At 44.0% G+C, this 17,310-nt stretch overlaps 1 protein-coding gene across 6 annotated transcripts in view; it reads right to left on the reverse strand.

Annotated features, from left to right (window-relative positions):
• The window catches only part of LOC110488032 (engulfment and cell motility protein 1), a 212,112-nt gene that overhangs the window by 166,720 nt on the left and 28,082 nt on the right, over positions 1-17,310 (reverse strand). For 2 of the 6 annotated variants that reach the window (XM_090227675.1, XM_090227671.1), the window contains exon 2: positions 15,828-15,927. The exons of the other annotated variants lie outside the window; for them this stretch is intronic. The gene's annotated coding sequence lies outside the window, so the exon portion shown is untranslated. The remainder of the gene's footprint in view (positions 1-15,827; positions 15,928-17,310) is intronic. 6 annotated transcript variants of the gene reach the window in all.

Below are 17,310 nucleotides of genomic sequence, written 5' to 3' on the forward strand. Positions count from 1 at the left end.
CATTACAATGCATTCACAACACATTAAGTGTGTGCCCTCAGGCCCCTACTCTACTACCACATTTCTACAACACAAAATCCATGTGTAAGTGTGTGTATGTTATCGTGTGTTTGTATGAATGCGTCTGTGCCTATCTTTGTGTTGCTTCACAATCCCCCCTGTTCCATAAGGTATATTTTTATCTGTTTTTTTTTATGTAATTTTACTGCTTGTATGAGTTACTTGATGTGGAATAAAGTTCCATAGGGGTTCCACAGTTCAATATTCTAACCACATTTACTGAAACGCAAAAGGACGGCTCTTATTTGTAGAGGGAAAGCGGGTAATACCAAACGCCTCAGCCCGTAGCGGTACAGTGCACAGGAGGTTGGTGGCACCTTCATTTGTCCAGGACGGGCTCATGGTAATGGCTGGAGTGGAATGGTAACACATACATCAAACATAGTTTCCATGTGTTTGATGCAATTCCATTTGCTCTGTTTCAGCCACTATTATGAGCCATCCCTCCCTCAGCAGCCTCCACTGGTACAGAGAGTTACAATGATTTTACAAACTACTTTTGACCAGGGCCCATATGGGCTCTGGTCAAAAGAAGTGCACTATGTAGGGAATAGGGTGCAATTTGTTACACAGCCCAGAAGACTCAAGGCTATTGTTGCTGTTTGCAGCTCTAAGTCTAACAGTGATGTGTAATTTACATAGCTGGGAGATTAGTGAAGGGGTTTGGAAAGGAGGTCCGGCATGTTTGAGGAGGAGCAAGCTCGGTGATATGGAATGTGAGCTCTTAATACCTCGACAAACCACAACCACCACCAGGCCTAGCTGAAGTTCATCACTGGGGTCTGGAATTTTTCTTAGTCAGGTCACGTCGGGAAAAACTCAGAGCCCTCAAAACAGACATTGAGATACAGTACCAGTCAAAAGTTTGGGCACACCTACGCATTCCAGGGTTTTCATTTGATTTGTTCTATTTCTACTATTAGTAGAAGGAAGGGGGTTTAAACACATCCAAATAACATTAAAGGACAATGTTTATTAGCCTCATAGAGCCTCAGGATGCCAAGGCAGTAGACTACTACTGTGTTTTTAGGAGTCTAACTAATGCTTTATAATGCGCTTGCCCATAATTCAACTCACTCTCATGTTCACACACTGACGCTATGCCAGTTAGGTCCTGATAACACAACACCACTCACTCTACCATGTCAACACACTGACGCTATGCCAGTTAGGTCCTGATAACACAACACCACTCACTCTACCATGTCAACACACTGACGCTATGCCAGTTAGGTCCTGAAAACACAACACCACTCACTCTACCATGTCAACACACTGACGTTATGCCAGTTAGGTCCTGAAAACACAGGGGTGCCTCACTACCATCCGTATCCTAAGAAAGAACAGCCCTACCTAATAACAGAATGCAATTTTGCTTTCTGCAATGTTGCTAGGTGTGAAAGGCAGTGTGCAAGTCTTTTAAAACACTTGAACATCAGAGCTCTAGAGACGTGTGTCGCAGTGGTGTTTCGATTTCTCTCAGTCTCAACACAACATTACATCATATGGAACAACATCAGGAGAAACATGCATCCAGAAGCACTTGAGGGGGAAACATGGAATATCAAGTGGTAGTGACTTCTCTGACCCACTCTTCCTCTTGAGCAACCATCATCAAATCTTGCTGACCTTAGATCATGGGGGGCATCCTCCAACGGGGGGGGCAAGCCACCCTGAACAAAGAAAATTAACGCTCGGCTCGAGCCCTCTATGAGTGTGTGTGTGTGTGTGTGTGTGTGTGGGGGGGGGGGGGGGGGGTCACATGACCTTGGCCCTGGATGAATGGTTTTTTGGTTGGTCTGTGGGAGTCATGGTAACAGGGGACTGGTTCCATGGGAGGAGGACACAGGGAGGTGGTGGTATGGAGGAGGACACAGGGAGGTGGTGGTATGGAGGAGGGTATGGAGGAGGACACAGGGAGGTGGTGGTATGGAGGAGGACACAGGGAGGTGGTGGTATGTGGAAGCAGGAGGCGTAGAAATAAGTGGGACCAACAGCAGAAAAAAAACTACATTCAGAAGGAGAAACCCCTTCACCCTTATCTCTGTTTCTCTCTCCATCTATCTCCCTCTGGCTCGGTCGTGCAGTGCGCCACTGTAAGTGGTTGGCTTTTCTAAGAGGGGGCGAATAAAAACAAAAAAAACAGGTATTTGTTCAAATAAAAACATTCTATTAATAAACCCTTAATGGCACAGCTCAGTTTAGGAAACAGTGGTTTGAGTCGGGGGAAAAAAACAATGCATTAAGTAATCGGTCTAGCAGCACCATTTTTGTCTATTGTGTAATCGGTGCATGTAACTCTGTAGGGCAAATCAATACTACCCTCTCTCTAGCACACACAGCTCAGTGCTAGCAAAAAGCATGCCGGGGCTAGTCCACTGGACTGAATGTCCTGGTTGAACCCACTGTAGTAACCCGACAATAGGCAGCTATGTTTAGTTTGCTGTATTCTGTGGCTTCCTGTATGCCTAGGAGACTACATTATCAATAAATAATGAATCTGTTTATTCATACCACCCATTCTCTCAGTATAGTGATATTGGAGCCCTAGAGCTTGTAGCATCAAGGTCAGATATCTCCTGTACTGACTAGGGCCTTGTTCAAATACTTACACCAACAACAACAACAAATAACACCCCTTTCCTTCCTTCCTCCCATACCTGTAAGTAATGCCTAATAACTGATAAGTCATTAAGTGTCAGTGAGCCTTATCTGAGTCAGAACGACTCGTAGGGCTGGAGCCCATCTCCTGTTTCTGTAGCGTGAGGCAGCTTCATCTACAAGTACACTGGACAGGACGCTAGTAATAACACAAATAGTTAGGTATAAGCAATGGTTCTATCACATAGGTTTCACCAATCCAGCCATGTCAGATCTGGGATTTGTTCAAGGAATGGAAAGAAAGGAAGATACATTGTTATAGCTTTCGAACAGGGCCTGAATCTGAAGTTTCAAAGTGCAAGATGCAACTTCCCCAAATGGCTAAAATTACCCGTCAGAAGGCAGAGAAAACCACAGTGGACTGACGCTCAAAGTCTATTTTTAATTATTCCACATGACCGATGCAGCCCTAAAGGGCACATGACCGATGCAGCCCTAAAGGGCACATGACCGATGCAGCCCTAAAGGGCACATGACCGATGCAGCCCTAAAGGGCACATGACCGATGCAGCCCTAAAGGGCACATGACCGATGCAGCCCTAAAGGGCACATGACTGATGCAGCCCTAAAGGGCACATGACTGATGCAGCCCTAAAGGGCACATGACTGATGCAGCCCTAAAGGGCACATGACTGATGCAGCCCAATAGGGCACATGACTGATGCAGCCCTAAAGGGCACATGACTGATGCAGCCCTAAAGGGCACATGACTGATGCAGCCCAATAGGGCACATGACTGATGCAGCCCTAAAGGGCACATGACTGATGCAGCCCCTAACCAAAAGTGTAAATGGGCACTCAAACACTTTACAAAACTGAGAGTGAGCTTTTGGCAGGCCTTGAGGATTTAAAAAGAAACTGTTGAATATAGCATGTCATGTTTAAAGGGTTGTTCGTGGGGTGTAGCCAAGCCTATGAACAGCAAGCAGAAGATCATATATGGGCCAGTGAAAAAATGACATCAATCAAGTATTTTCCTACAGTATGTGTGTGGGCGCTAACAATTAAAGGTTAAATAAAAATGTAAATAAAAAACAAAGAGAGGTGAAAGGAATATCCCCAGTCAATGTGCTACTGAGTTTATCGTCAGCCAAAGTCAATGTTATTTTTTATTTTTTATAGCACTCAGTTCCTTATTGAATGATCTCCATAAATTCACCCAGAAAAATCATACAGTAGTTAATGGGTGGTATTAACAAAAGGATAAAAGCACAGGTACTGCTTCTACAGTGCCTTGCGAAAGTATTCGGCTCTGCAGTTCATCCAGAGTGATCATGGGCCTCTTGGCTGCATCTCTGATCAGTCTTCTCCTTGTGTGAGCTGAAAGTTTAGAGGGACGGCCAGGTCTTGGTAGATTTGCAGTGGTCTGATACTCCTTCCATTTCAATATTATCGCTTGCACAGTGCTCCTTGGGATTTTTAAAGCTTGGGAAATCTTTTTGTATCCAAATCCGGCTTTAAACTTCTTCACAACAGTATCTCGGACCTGCCTGGTGTGTTCCTTGTTCTTCATGATGTTCTCTGCACTTTTAACGGACCTCTGAGACTATCACAGTGCAGGTGCATTTATACGGAGACTTGATTACACACAGGTGGATTGTATTTATCATCATTAGTCATTTAGGTCAACATTGGATCATTCAGAGATCCTCACTGAACTTCTGGAGAGAGTTTGCTGCACTGAAAGTAAAGGGGCTGAATAATTTTGCACGCCCAATTTCAGTTTTTGATTTGTTAAAGTTTGAAATATCCAATAAATGTCGTTCCCCTTCATGATTGTGTCCCACTTGTTGTTGATTCTTCACAAAAAAATACAGTTTTATATCTATGTTTGAAGCCTGAAATGTGGCAAAAGGTCGCAAAGTTCAAGGGGGCCGAACACTTTCGCAAGGCACTGTATAACAACACCTGAATGTGCCTCTAGCCTTGTATGAAGACAGTCTGAATCTGGCACCCTATTCCCTACAAAGTGTACAACTTTTGACCAGAGCCCAAAGCCTGAGTCCTGAGTTTTTATTATGTTGTAGGAACCAGTAGAGAGAGCGGCACAGAGAGAGAGAGAGAGAACAATATAAACACTAAATAAATTCTAAGCCTTTATTACAGCAAAGCCTAAAAATAGTCGCATGCATTTGCCGAAATGGAAGTTTATGTAACCTATTGTTCACGCTAACTATTCATGGGTCAGTTGGTTATTTTAAAAACTAAAATGCTTCATTGCATTTCAAATCACAAATGTTTCGTATGATGTGTGATGACATGAACGAATGAATGATTGATTGACACAGTAGCCTATATCCTGTAAGTATTTAAATATAGGCTTAAGTAAATTACGGTATTAAATCAAACTTTATTTGTCACATGCGCCGAATACATCAAGTGTAGACCTCACCTTGAAATGCTTACTTACAAGCCCTTAAGAAGATTTAAGAAAATATTTACCAAATAAACTAAAGTAAAAAATAATTAAAAGTAAAGAGGCTCTATACAGGGGGTACCGGTACAGAGTCAGGTAGGGGTGAAGTGACTATGCATAGATAATAAACAGAGAGTAGCAGCCGTGTACAAAACAAATAGAGAGGGGGGGAGGGGACAATGGAATAGTCCGGAGGCCATTTGATCAATGGATCAGCAGTCTTATGGCTTGGGGGGTAGAAACTGTTAAGGAGCTTTTTGGTCTAGACTTGGCTCTGCGGTATCGCTTGCCGTGCGGTAGCAGAGAAAACAGTCTATGACTAGGGTGACTGGAGTCTGACAATTTTTGGGTCTTTCTTCTGACACCGTCTAGTATATAGGTCCTGATGGCAGGAAGCTTGTCCCCAGTGATGTACTGGGCCGTACACAGTACCCTCTGTAGCGCCTTACGGTCGGATGCCGAGTAGTCACCATACCAGGCGGTGATGCAACCAGTCAGCAGGATGCTCTCGATTGTGCAGCTATAGAACTTTTTGAGGATCTGAGGACCCATGCCAAATCTTTTCAGTCTCCTGAGGGGGAAAAGGAGTTGTCGTACCCTCTTCACGACTGTCTTGGTGTGTTTGGACCATGACATGAGTGCTACGGGGTGGTAATCATTTGGGCAGGTTACCTTCGCTTCCTTGGGCACAGGGACTATGGTGGTCTGCTTGAAACATGTACGTATTACAGACTTTCAGGGAGAGGTTGAACATTTCAGTGAAGACATTTGCCAGTTGGTCCGCGCATGCTTTGTGTACAAATCTTGGTAATCCATCTGGCCCCACGGCTTTGTGAATGTTGACCTGTTTAAAAGGTCTTGCTCACATTGGCTACCGAGAGCGTTATCACACAGTCATCCAGAACGGCAGGTGCATGTTTCAGTGTTGCTTGCCTCGAAGCGAGCATAAAAGGGCATTTAGCTTGTCTGGGTTTCCCTTTGTAGTCCGTAATAGTTTTCAAGCCCTGCCACATCCGACGAGCGTCAGAGCTGGTGTCATGGGATTCAATCTTAATCCTGTATTGACGTTTTGCTTGTATGATGGTTCGTCTGAGGTCATAGCAGGATTTCTTATAGTCGTCCGGATTAGTGTCCGACTCCTTGAAAGCAGCAGCTCTAGCCTTTAGCTCGGTGCGGATGTTGCCTGTTATCCATGACTTCTGGTTGGGATATGTATGTACGGTCACTGTGGGGACGACGTCATCGATGCACTTATTGATGAAGCCAGTGACTGAGGTGGTATACTCCTCAATGCCATTGGATGAATCCAGGAACATATTCCAGTCTGCGCAGGCAAAACAGTCTTGTAGAGTAGCATCCGCGTCATCTGACCACTTCCATATTGAGCGAGTCACTGGTACTTCCTGCTTTAGTTTTTGCTTGCAAGCAGGAATCAGGAGGATAGAATTATGGCCAGATTTGACAAATGGAGGGCAAGGGAGAGCTTTGTATGCATCTCTGTGTGTGGAGTAAAGGTGGTCTAGAGTTTTTCTTTCTCCCTCTGGTTGCACATGTGACGTGGTAAAAATTTGGTAAAACTGGTTTAAGTTTGCCTGCATTAAAGTCCCTGGCCACTAAGAGTGCCACTTCTGGGTGAGCATTTTCTTGTTTGCTTATGGCCTAGCGTTGGTTGGGTGTGGTCTTAGTGCCGGCATCGGTCTGTGGTGATAAATAGACGGCTACGAATAATATAGATGAGAACTCTTGGTAGATAATGTGGTCTACAGCTTATCATAAGGTACTCTACCTCTGGCGAGAAATACCTTGAGACTTCTTTAATATTAGACATCGTGCACCAGCTGTTATTGACAAAAGACAAACACTCCCACCAGTTGTCTTACCAGATGTTGCTTCTCTGCTCTGCAGGTGCATTGAAAATCCCTCCAGCTCTATATTATTTGTGTCGTCGTTCAGTCACGACTCAGTAAATTATAAGATATTACAGTTCTTAATGTAGGATAATCGTAGGTCATCCATTTTATTTCCCAATGACTGCATTTTAGCAAGCAGAATTGATGGCAATGGGAGTTTACTCTCTCGCCTACGGATTCTCAAAAGGCAGTGCAATCAGAGTCCTCTTTTCCTCCTTTTCTTCACGCGAATGACGGGGATCTGGGCTATTCCCGGGATAGCAGTATATCTTTCTCGTCGGACTCGTTAAAGGAAAAAGCTTCTTCCAGTTTGTTGTACTCCCAGTTCGGATGTCCAGAAGTTATTTTCGTCATAAGAGACGGTAGCAGCAACATTATGTTCAAAATAAGGTAAAAAAATAAGTTGCAAACAACGCAAAAAAAAAAAAAAATAGCATAATTGGTTATGGGCATGTAGACTGTCAGCCATCCTCTTCGGCGCCCTCTAAACAAGATTAAACAGTATGCGCTCTTAGGCCTACAGGTCATTGGTGGTTATACAAGGCTGCTATACTAAGCCTACTGATGATAATGACATTACTTATTATAATAACAATCATAATAATAATAATAATAATAATAACAATAATAAAGTAATAACAAGGATATCAAGAAAAATTTAACTTATTGTTATTATAAATATAATTTCAGACAATTTAGAAGTGTAAACACTAAATAAGTTATTAATAATACCAGAGAGGCTGGAATCAGTATTAATTAAACAAACAAACAGGCAACAGAAGCAGGATCTGTCTTATTTCTGTAGATATACACTACATATTAGAGGTTGACTGATTAATCGGAATGGCCGATTAATTAGGGCCGATTTCAAGTTTTCATAACAATCGGAAATAGGTATTTTTGGGCGGCGATTTGCCGATTTAATTATTATTATTTCTTTTTTTACACCTTTATAAAATATTTATTTAACTAGGCAAGTCAGTTAAGAACACATTCTTATTTTCAATGACTGCCTAGGAACGGTGGGTTAACTGCCTCGTTCAGGGGCAGAAAGACACATTTTCACCTCGTCAGCTCAGGGATTCAATCTTGCAACCTTACAGTTAACTAGTCCAACGCAATAACGACCTGCCTCGCTCTCGTTTCACTCCACAAGGAGACTGCCTGTTACGCAAATGCAGTAAGCCAAGGTAAGTTGCTAGCTAGCATTAAACTTATCTTGTAAAAAAACTATCAATCATAAATCACTAGTTAACTACACATGGTTGATGATAATACTAGATATTATCTAGCGTGTCCTGTGTTGCATATAATCTGACTGAGCATACAAGCATCTAAGTATCTGACTGAGCGGTGGTAGGCAGAAGCAGGCGAGTAAACATTCATTCAAACAGCACTTTCCTGCGTTTTGCCAGCAGCTCTTCGTTGTGCGTCAAGCATTGCGCTGTTTATGACTTCAAGCATATCAACTCCCGAGATGAGGCTGGTGTGACCGAAGTGAAATGGCTGGCTAGTTAGCGCGCGCTAATAGCGTTTCAAACTTCACTCGCTCTGAGTCTTGGGGTGGTGGTTTCCCTTGCTCTGCATGGGTAACAATGCTTTGATGTGGTGGCTGTTGTCGTTGTGTTGCTGGTTTGAGCCCAGGGAGGAGCGAGGAGAGGGACGGAGGCTATACTGTTACACTGACAATACTAAAGTGCCTATAAGAACATCCAATAGTCAAAGGTCTATGAAATACAAATGGTATAGAGGGAAATAGTCCTATAATAACTACAACCTAAAACTTCCTACCTGGGAATATTGAAGACTCATGTTAAAAGGAACCACCAGCTTTCATATGTTCTCATGTTCTGAGCAAGGAACTGAAACGTTGGCTTTCTTACATAGCACATATTGCACTTTTACGTCTTCTCCAAACACTTGGTTTTTGCATTATTTAAACCAAATTGAACATGTTTCATTATCTACTTGAGGCTAAATTGATTTTATTGATGTATTATATTAAGTTAAAATAAGTGTTAATTAAGTATTGTTGTAATTGTCATTATTACAAATACATTTTAAAAAATAAAATAAAAATAAATAAATACATTAAAAAAAAAAAAAATTTAAAACCAGCCGATTAAATCGGTATCGGCTTTTTTGGTCCTCCAATAATCGGTATCGGTGTTGAAAAATCATAATCGGTCGACCTCTACTACATATACACAAAAGTATGTGGACACCACTTCAAATTCATGGATTCGGCTATTTCAGCCACACCTGACCGGTGTATGAAATCGAGCACACAGCCATGAAATCGCCATAGACAAACATTTGCAGTAGTAGGACCTTACAGAAGAGTTCAGTGACTTTCAACGTGGCACTGTCATAGGATGCCACCTTTCCAACAAGTCAGTTCGTCAAAGTTCTGCCCTGTTAGAGCTACTCCAAGCATCTGCTGGAGTGGTGTAAAGCTTGCTGCCATTGCTATGCGTTCTCTGGTGTGATGACTCACCATCTGGCAGTCTGATGGACGAATACGAGACATATGTGGCAGGGTCTACAGGAAATCACGGACTACAAAAAGAAAACCCGCCACGTCACGGACACCGTTGTCACGCCTCCAAACACCTTATTTGCCCACTTTGAGGATAATACAGTGCCACCATCACGGCCCGCTAACGAGGACTATGCCAACGTGAGTAAAACATTTACATTTGTTAACCCTCGCAAAGCTGCTGGCCCAAATGGCATATCTAACCGCGTCCTCAGAGCATGCACAGACCAGCTAGCTGGTGTGTTTACGGACCTATTCAATCACTCCCTATCCCAGTCTGCTGTCCCCACATGCTTCAAGATGTCCACCATTGTTCCTGTACCCAAGAAGGCAAAGATAACTGAACTAAATGAGTACAGCCCCGTAGCACTCACTTCTGTCATCATGAAGTGCTTTAAGAGACTAGTCAAGGATCCTATCACCTCTACCTTACCTGACACCCTAGACCCACTTCAGTTTGCATAGCGCCCCAACAGGTCCACAGACGATGCAATCGCCATCACACTGCCCTTTCCCATCTGGTCAAGAGGAATACCTATGTAAGAATGCGGTTCATTGACTGTACAGCTCAACAACACCATAGTACCCTCCAAGCTCATCATCAAGCTGGAGGCCCTGGGTCTCAACCCTGCCTGTGTAACTGGGTCCTGGACTTTGACGGGCCGCCCACCGGGTGGTGAAGGTAGGAAACAACATCTCCACTTCGCTGACCCTCAACACTGGTGCCCCACAAGGGTGCGTGCTCAGCCCCCTCCTGTACTCCCTGTTCACCCACGACCACGTGGTCAGGCACTGCTCCAAATGAATCATCAAGTTTGCAGACGACACAACAGAGTGGGCTTGATTACCAACAACGAAGAAGACACCTCTTCCCTGTAGGCTGAGGGCACTCTGAGTGGGGTGTCAGGAAAACAACTTCTCAGTCAACAAAACAAAATAAGATATTCGTGGAAACAGCAGAGGGAGCACCCCCCTATCCACATCGAAGGGACAGCAGTGGAGAAGGTGGAAAGTTCCTCGGCGTACAAACTGAAATGGTCCACCCACACTGACAGTGTGGCTTTAAACAATGCCACTTTAAACAATGCCACTTCAATAATTTTACATATCTTACACTAGCCGTATCATATGTATATACACTGTATTTTATACCATCTATTGCACCTTGCCTATGCTGCTTGGCCATCGCTCATCCATATATTTCTGTGTACATATTCTCATTCACCCCTTTAGATGTGTGTATTAGGTAGGTATTGAGAAATTGCTAAATTACTTGTTAGAGATATTATTGTAAATGTTGGAACTAGAAGCACAAGCATTTCGTTGCACTTGCATTAACATCTGCTAACCATGTGTATGTGAACAATAACATTTCATGTGTTTGGCAGATGCCAGGAGAACGCTACCTGCCACAATGCACAGTGCCAACTCTAAAGTTTGGTGGAGGAGAAATAATGATCTGGGGTTGTTTTTCATGGTTCCAGTGAAGGGAAATCAATGCTACAGCATACAATGACATTCTATACGATTCTATGCCTCCAACTTTGTGGCAACAGTTTGAAGAAGGCCCTTTCCTGTTTCATCATAACAATGCAAAAACCGAGGTCCATAAAGGAATGGTTTGTCGAGATCAGTGTGGAATACTTGACTGGCCTGCACAGAGCCTTGACCTCCACCCCATCGAACACCTTTGCAATGAATTGTAACGCTGAGTGCAAGCCAAGCCTAATCGCCCAACATCAGTGCCTGACCTCACTAATGCTCGTGACTGAATGGAAGCATGTCCCCGCAGAGTGAAGGCTTTTGTTGCTGCAAAGTGGGGACCAACTCCATATTAATGCCCATGACTTTGGAATGAGATGTTCGACGAGCAGGTGTCCACATACTTTTGGTAATGCATATGTATATGGATGACTTATAAAGCCAGGCACATTTAACAGTTAATCAATAGCCTATAGACCTAATTAAGTTGGGGTTTCCTCTCTCCTCAATTTTCTTAGACAATAAGACAAGGGCTGTTTTCTCCTCTCCTCATTCTGCTGCTGTATCTGCCTCATTGTTCTCAACACCAATATGCTGGGTAACTTTTCTTTATACACATAGCAGCATGGTCTAGGAAAAGGTGCCAATTCAACATCGCACATGTGTTTCCGAACCGCAGACAGGGAACGCAATGAAACGTGGGAGAAAGAGCATGTTATATAATAATATCATTTTTATTTGTGTTGCACCATTGTCCTTAACCATATACAATTTCAGTAGCACATGTCTTAGAGTGATGGACTGTGACATCCCCAAAGCCTCCATAATGGATCAGTCCACTCAGACAGGCGTGAATCAGACAGGTAAATCCATGATTTATTACATTTCTTTGCTACTGCTCAACTAAAGAAATCTCGGGCGACCAACAGCCTATCAACCAACAACTCACCTAAAATGGGGTCAGCTCTATAAGCCAACTAGCTAATGAGGTTACATGTCTGAACAAAAGTGTAAACAAATGGTTAACGACACGCAAGTAGTTTTAGAACAGTCCACAACATGGTTTATGAATGTAAAATGTGGTTCCAGCGATGTGCTGCAGGAAGATAAAAATGTTGCGCCTGTAAGATGGGTCAGGTTTGTTTGACCTGGTTAGGTTATTTTTTATTTAACTAGGAAAGCCCGTTAAGAACAAATTCTTATTTTACAATGACGGCCTACCCCGGCCAAACCGTCCCCTAACCCGGACGACACTCGTCTTATTCTCTAGGGCACTCTGCAACAACAGTGCACCGTGCAGCGAAGCCTTATCATTACAACAATTATTATCTGGGAGTCCATCCATGTTATGACTAAATTTAATATCATAGTTCAGCAGCAGTAATCCCTCTCCAACTTTAATGGTGTTTTATGCGTATCAAAATCCAAATAACAGACACCAGGGTCTAATGATGAGATTTGTGTGCACACTTGAAGTTTAAGCCCTCTTTTTAGGGACTCTCACTGCCAGTCAGTCAGTCATGTAGTCAGTCATGTAGTCAGTCATGTAGTCAGTCATGTAGTCAGCCATGTAGTCAGCCATGTAGTCAGCCATGTAGTCAGCCATGTAGTCAGCCATGTAGTCAGCCATGTAGTCAGCCATGTAGTCAGCCATGTAGTCAGTCATGTAGTCAGTCTGTCACCCTAGACTGAGACCAGAAAGAGCCTAGTCAGTCTGTCACTCAGGCAGTGCTGAAGACATACTGTACCATGTCACCCTAGACTGAGACCAGAAAGAGCCTGACCGGGGAACATTTGGGATTGATTTGCTGCTATTTTTACATGTCCTAATTTAAATACTTCAGAAATACAGTCAGAGACTGTCGGCCTCAACACCCTTGGGAGACCTGGAAGTGTTTATTAATCTCGAAAGTAAGTCAAAGAACACTGTTTATTACACAGCCTTGAGAAAAATTAATTAGTGCTCAGGAGTTGTCATGATAAAGGCAACGGAGAAGGTAACATTCATCCTCACCACACAAACACACACCCTAAAAAGCTCATAAGACTCTTCAGTTCACGGTGTACCTTGGTATGCAGGAGGATTCACACAGCAACAGTTTCTCTCCAGGAGACCCAAGAGCTACTATACATCTTCACTTGAGCAAAACGCCTCCTCTCATTGGTCCATAAATCTAAAATGGAGCATGGAAGATACACTCTTAACAATAACCTTTGGCTGCATGCCAAATGGCACCCATTCCCTTTATAGTGCACTACTTTTGGCCAGGGGCCTTATGGGTCCTCCTGCCCTGTGGGTCCTGGTCAAAAGTAGTGCACTATAAAGGGAATAGGGTGCCATTTGGGATGCAGAATTGTCTTAGAATAAAACTGAGGCAGGCTACTACAATTATAGTTAGTCGTGATGACTATGATCACAGGCAGTAATACATGCTCCACAGTAGCAGTAACATTATACACATGACTGTGCATTACTGCACTGCCTCCCTTAACCTCTTTCAGAGGACACACACTGGGTGGAGGAATGACAGTGCAGATCCCTCACTCTCTCTCAGTAACCAGCACTGGATACCAGGCAGAGAACCACTCTGTGACCAGCAGTGGATACCATGGAGAAGGGAACAAAGAAGCTACTGTGATTTTTCCTCACATGGATGCGCAAAGTGGTTGTGGAAACACACACAAACCAATAGGAACACACACAAACCAATAGGAACACACACAAACCAATAGGAATACACACCGATACCCTCTCTTCCTGCCAGCTGTCCTCCTACCCCTCCCTGGCCCCCCAGCTGTGGCTCACCACCCACCTCCAGCGAAGCCTGGATTTTACCAAAGCACAGTTCCCCCTCTGAATCCCACAGAGCTCCCCATGTATCCCCATCCCTGCTGCCAGGAGTATCAGGACCACTGTGTTATTCATCACCCCCTGCAGATCCCGCTCACTGAACAGCTAGTACCATTAACACCCCTCCACTCCATCCATCTCTGCCCATAGCTCAATCTGTGTGGGGCCTAGCTAGGGTCAGGGAAATGATAATGTATACTGGTGAGGAAGCTGACACTTATTGCATACTGGCATTATGCGTGCTTTACCCTCCTCCCATATCTATACGCCTGCCTTTACAAAGCCCATGCTCTCAGGATATCCCCCCTTGCCATGCACAAACCTTCGCTCAGACATATCCTAGTCCATTCCCCTCATATCGACCTAAATCACAGCCTTCCCAATGCCCGCATCTGCATTGGCGAGGAGACAATGCCCGCCTCCCCCTCCGACCAGACTGCTGTGAGGGTTGGCCCTCGACACGTCCCAAATGGCACCCTATTCCCTATCTAGTGCACTACTATTGACCAGAGACCTATGGGCCCAGGTTAAAATTATTGCACTAGATAGGGAATAGAGGTCCATTTGAGATACAATATAGGCCTTTCATCCCTCTGCATCAGCCAGACTAAACCCTTAATTAGGGTTTGCAGAGGGCTGTTATTCATTCCTCTAGTAAAGCTTACACTACACTGCTCAGGGGACTCACACCCTCCACTTGTGGTACAGCAGTTTCATGCGATTGAACTCGGGTCTATTTTGGGATATGAACATAAAGAGAATCTAAAAAAAACGCCATAATTGTTGCTTTTTTTGGGCTAATTGTATGTAACTCATACTAATGTGTGTGGCAAGGACAGAGGGAAAGAGAGAAAGAGAGAGAGACAGACCGAGAGCGCAAGGGAAAAGGAGAGAGCAAGAGCATAAACATAAAGAGTGAGGCCTCTGCTGTGCTTCAAGCTGAGCTCTCATTGCAACAGGTATGTCATTATGTTGTCATCAAATAGCATTCATTTGTCATGATGCTGTGAATGCAGACGGAACAACAGACCCATGTTTCACATGGCAGGCTGTTTAACTCAAGACGCCCGACTCTGGGTAGCCTCATGAATATTCTGAGTAACAGATTACCAAAGAACACTATATATAGAGGTTGTTAGGCATGTTTGTACAGGAAATGGATCAGATCACATGATGCAGCAACAGCAAGTGGTGGCTCACCTTCCACTATTCTTGTCCGTTCACCCTCCTCCCTCTCAGGTCTAAAGACAGACCCCGCTATCTTGTTTTTCTACTGCAGCTCCTTCCTCCTGTCACCTCATAAAGTTCACTGTGCTTCAATCTATATACACTGTCTGTCGGTCTGGATTCATAAATGCATACAGACCAGTTAGACAGATCTCAGTTCTACCCCCCCAGACAAATAGACCACCAGATCAGCAACACACAGGCCTCCAGCCCAGCCAGCCAGCCAACCAGTCCTAGACTATTAGAGCGGTCAGTGCTGCTGCTGGCATCAAAAGCACTGTCACTCCTTGTTTGTAGACACTCGCTCTGGGGAGGGCAGAATCTGAGAATCCGTGACAAAGTTCCACAGCAGGTGGCCTGCAGATGTGGTGGGGGCTTGGCTGGCCAACGATGGTGACAGTCAGTGACAGAGACAACTCCAGTTCAGCAAAATAAGAAAAGAAAATACCTTGAGGTGCTCTCCAGTCCAGCTGCAGTGTTGGCCCAAGCACCGGATGTATCCCAAATGGCACCCAATTCCCTACTTGGTGCACTACTTTTGACCACAGAACTATGGGCCCCGGTCAAACGTAGTGCACTGCATAGGGAACAGAATGCCATTTGAGACGCATACCAAAGACTGTCCGCTCAGCTTGAGTAGCAACTGTGGAAGATGATAAATCCATGATAAATGCCACTTACCTCCCACCACCCATCTATCTACATGCTGCAGTCGGTCCCACCAAGCAGACACAAGTGTGTGTGGTGTGTGTAAGGGATTAGCCAACTTCCACAGATGTTGCTGTAATTGAATAAAGACGAAGGGATGTAACAGGTATTCCCGTGCGCCAAATCCCCATGGCAACAAGAGATACAAAATCTAACCGAAGCCGTTTTTATGGCTTCGTTCTAAACTGGAATGGCCAGCAGATGATCTGTGAACAGATTCAGATGAATCGCCACATCGATAGACACACAGACAGAGTTCGCCAAGTGTCAGTAACTGGGAGCCATAAACCAAAGACACAGAAAGACACATTCTTCTCATGCTTTGTTGATTTCAAAAAAGCTTTTGACTGAATTTGGCATGAGTGTGTGCTATACAAATTAATGGAGAGCAGTGTTGGGGGAAAAACATGACATTATAAAATCTATGTACACAAAAACAACAAGTGTGCAGTTAAAATTGGCAAAAAAACATGACTTTCCACAAGGCCGTGGGGTGAGACAGGGATGCAGCTTAAGCACAATTCTGTTCAATATGTATATCAATGAATTGGCAAGGGCACTAGAACAGTTTGCAGCACCTGGCATCACCCTACTACAACCTGAAGTCAAATGTCTACTGATGATCTGATGCTTCTGTCCCCAACCAAGCAGCACCTAGATCTTCTGCACAGATTCTGTCAGACCTGGGAACTGACAGTAATTTCCAGTTTTAAAAACAAATTCCATCTAGACACTGTTGTCATAGAGCACACAAAAAACGATACATACCTCGACCTAAACATCACCGCCACAGGTAACTTCCACAGAGCTGTGAACCATCTGAGAGACAAGGCAAGAAAGGCATTCTATGCCATAAAAAGGAACATAAGATTCGACATACCAATTAGGATCTGGCTAAAAATACTTGAATCAGTTACAGAACCCATTGCCCTTTATGGCTGTGAGGAGTGGGGTCTGCTCACCAAGCGAGAATTTACCAAATAAAATGGGACAAACACCAAAGAAGAGACTCTGCATGCAGTATTATGCAAAAATACCCTCCGTGTACCATGTAAAAAAAACAAATAACGCACGCAGAGCAGCGCTAATTATCAAACTCCAGAAAATATATGTTAAATTCTACAACCACAAAGGGAAGCGATTCCCAAACCTTCCATAACAAAGCCATCACCTACAGAGAGATGAACCTTAAGAAGAGTCCCCTAAGCAAGCTGGTCCTGGGGCTCTGTTCACAAACACACCACACTGAGCCCCAGGACAGCAACACAATTAGACCCAACTGAATCACGAGAGAACAAAAAGATAATTACTTGACACATTGGAAAGAATTCAGGGCAAACTAGAATGCTATTTGGCCATAAACAGAATACAAACCACTGACTGACCCAAAATTAAGGAAAGCTTTGACTATGTACAGACTCAGTGAGCATAGCCTTGCTATTGAGAAAGGCCGTCG

Source organism: Oncorhynchus mykiss, chromosome 30 (assembly GCF_057628025.1).
Source record: "Oncorhynchus mykiss isolate SJ-2025 chromosome 30, ASM5762802v1, whole genome shotgun sequence".
Lineage (NCBI taxonomy): Eukaryota > Metazoa > Chordata > Actinopteri > Salmoniformes > Salmonidae > Oncorhynchus > Oncorhynchus mykiss.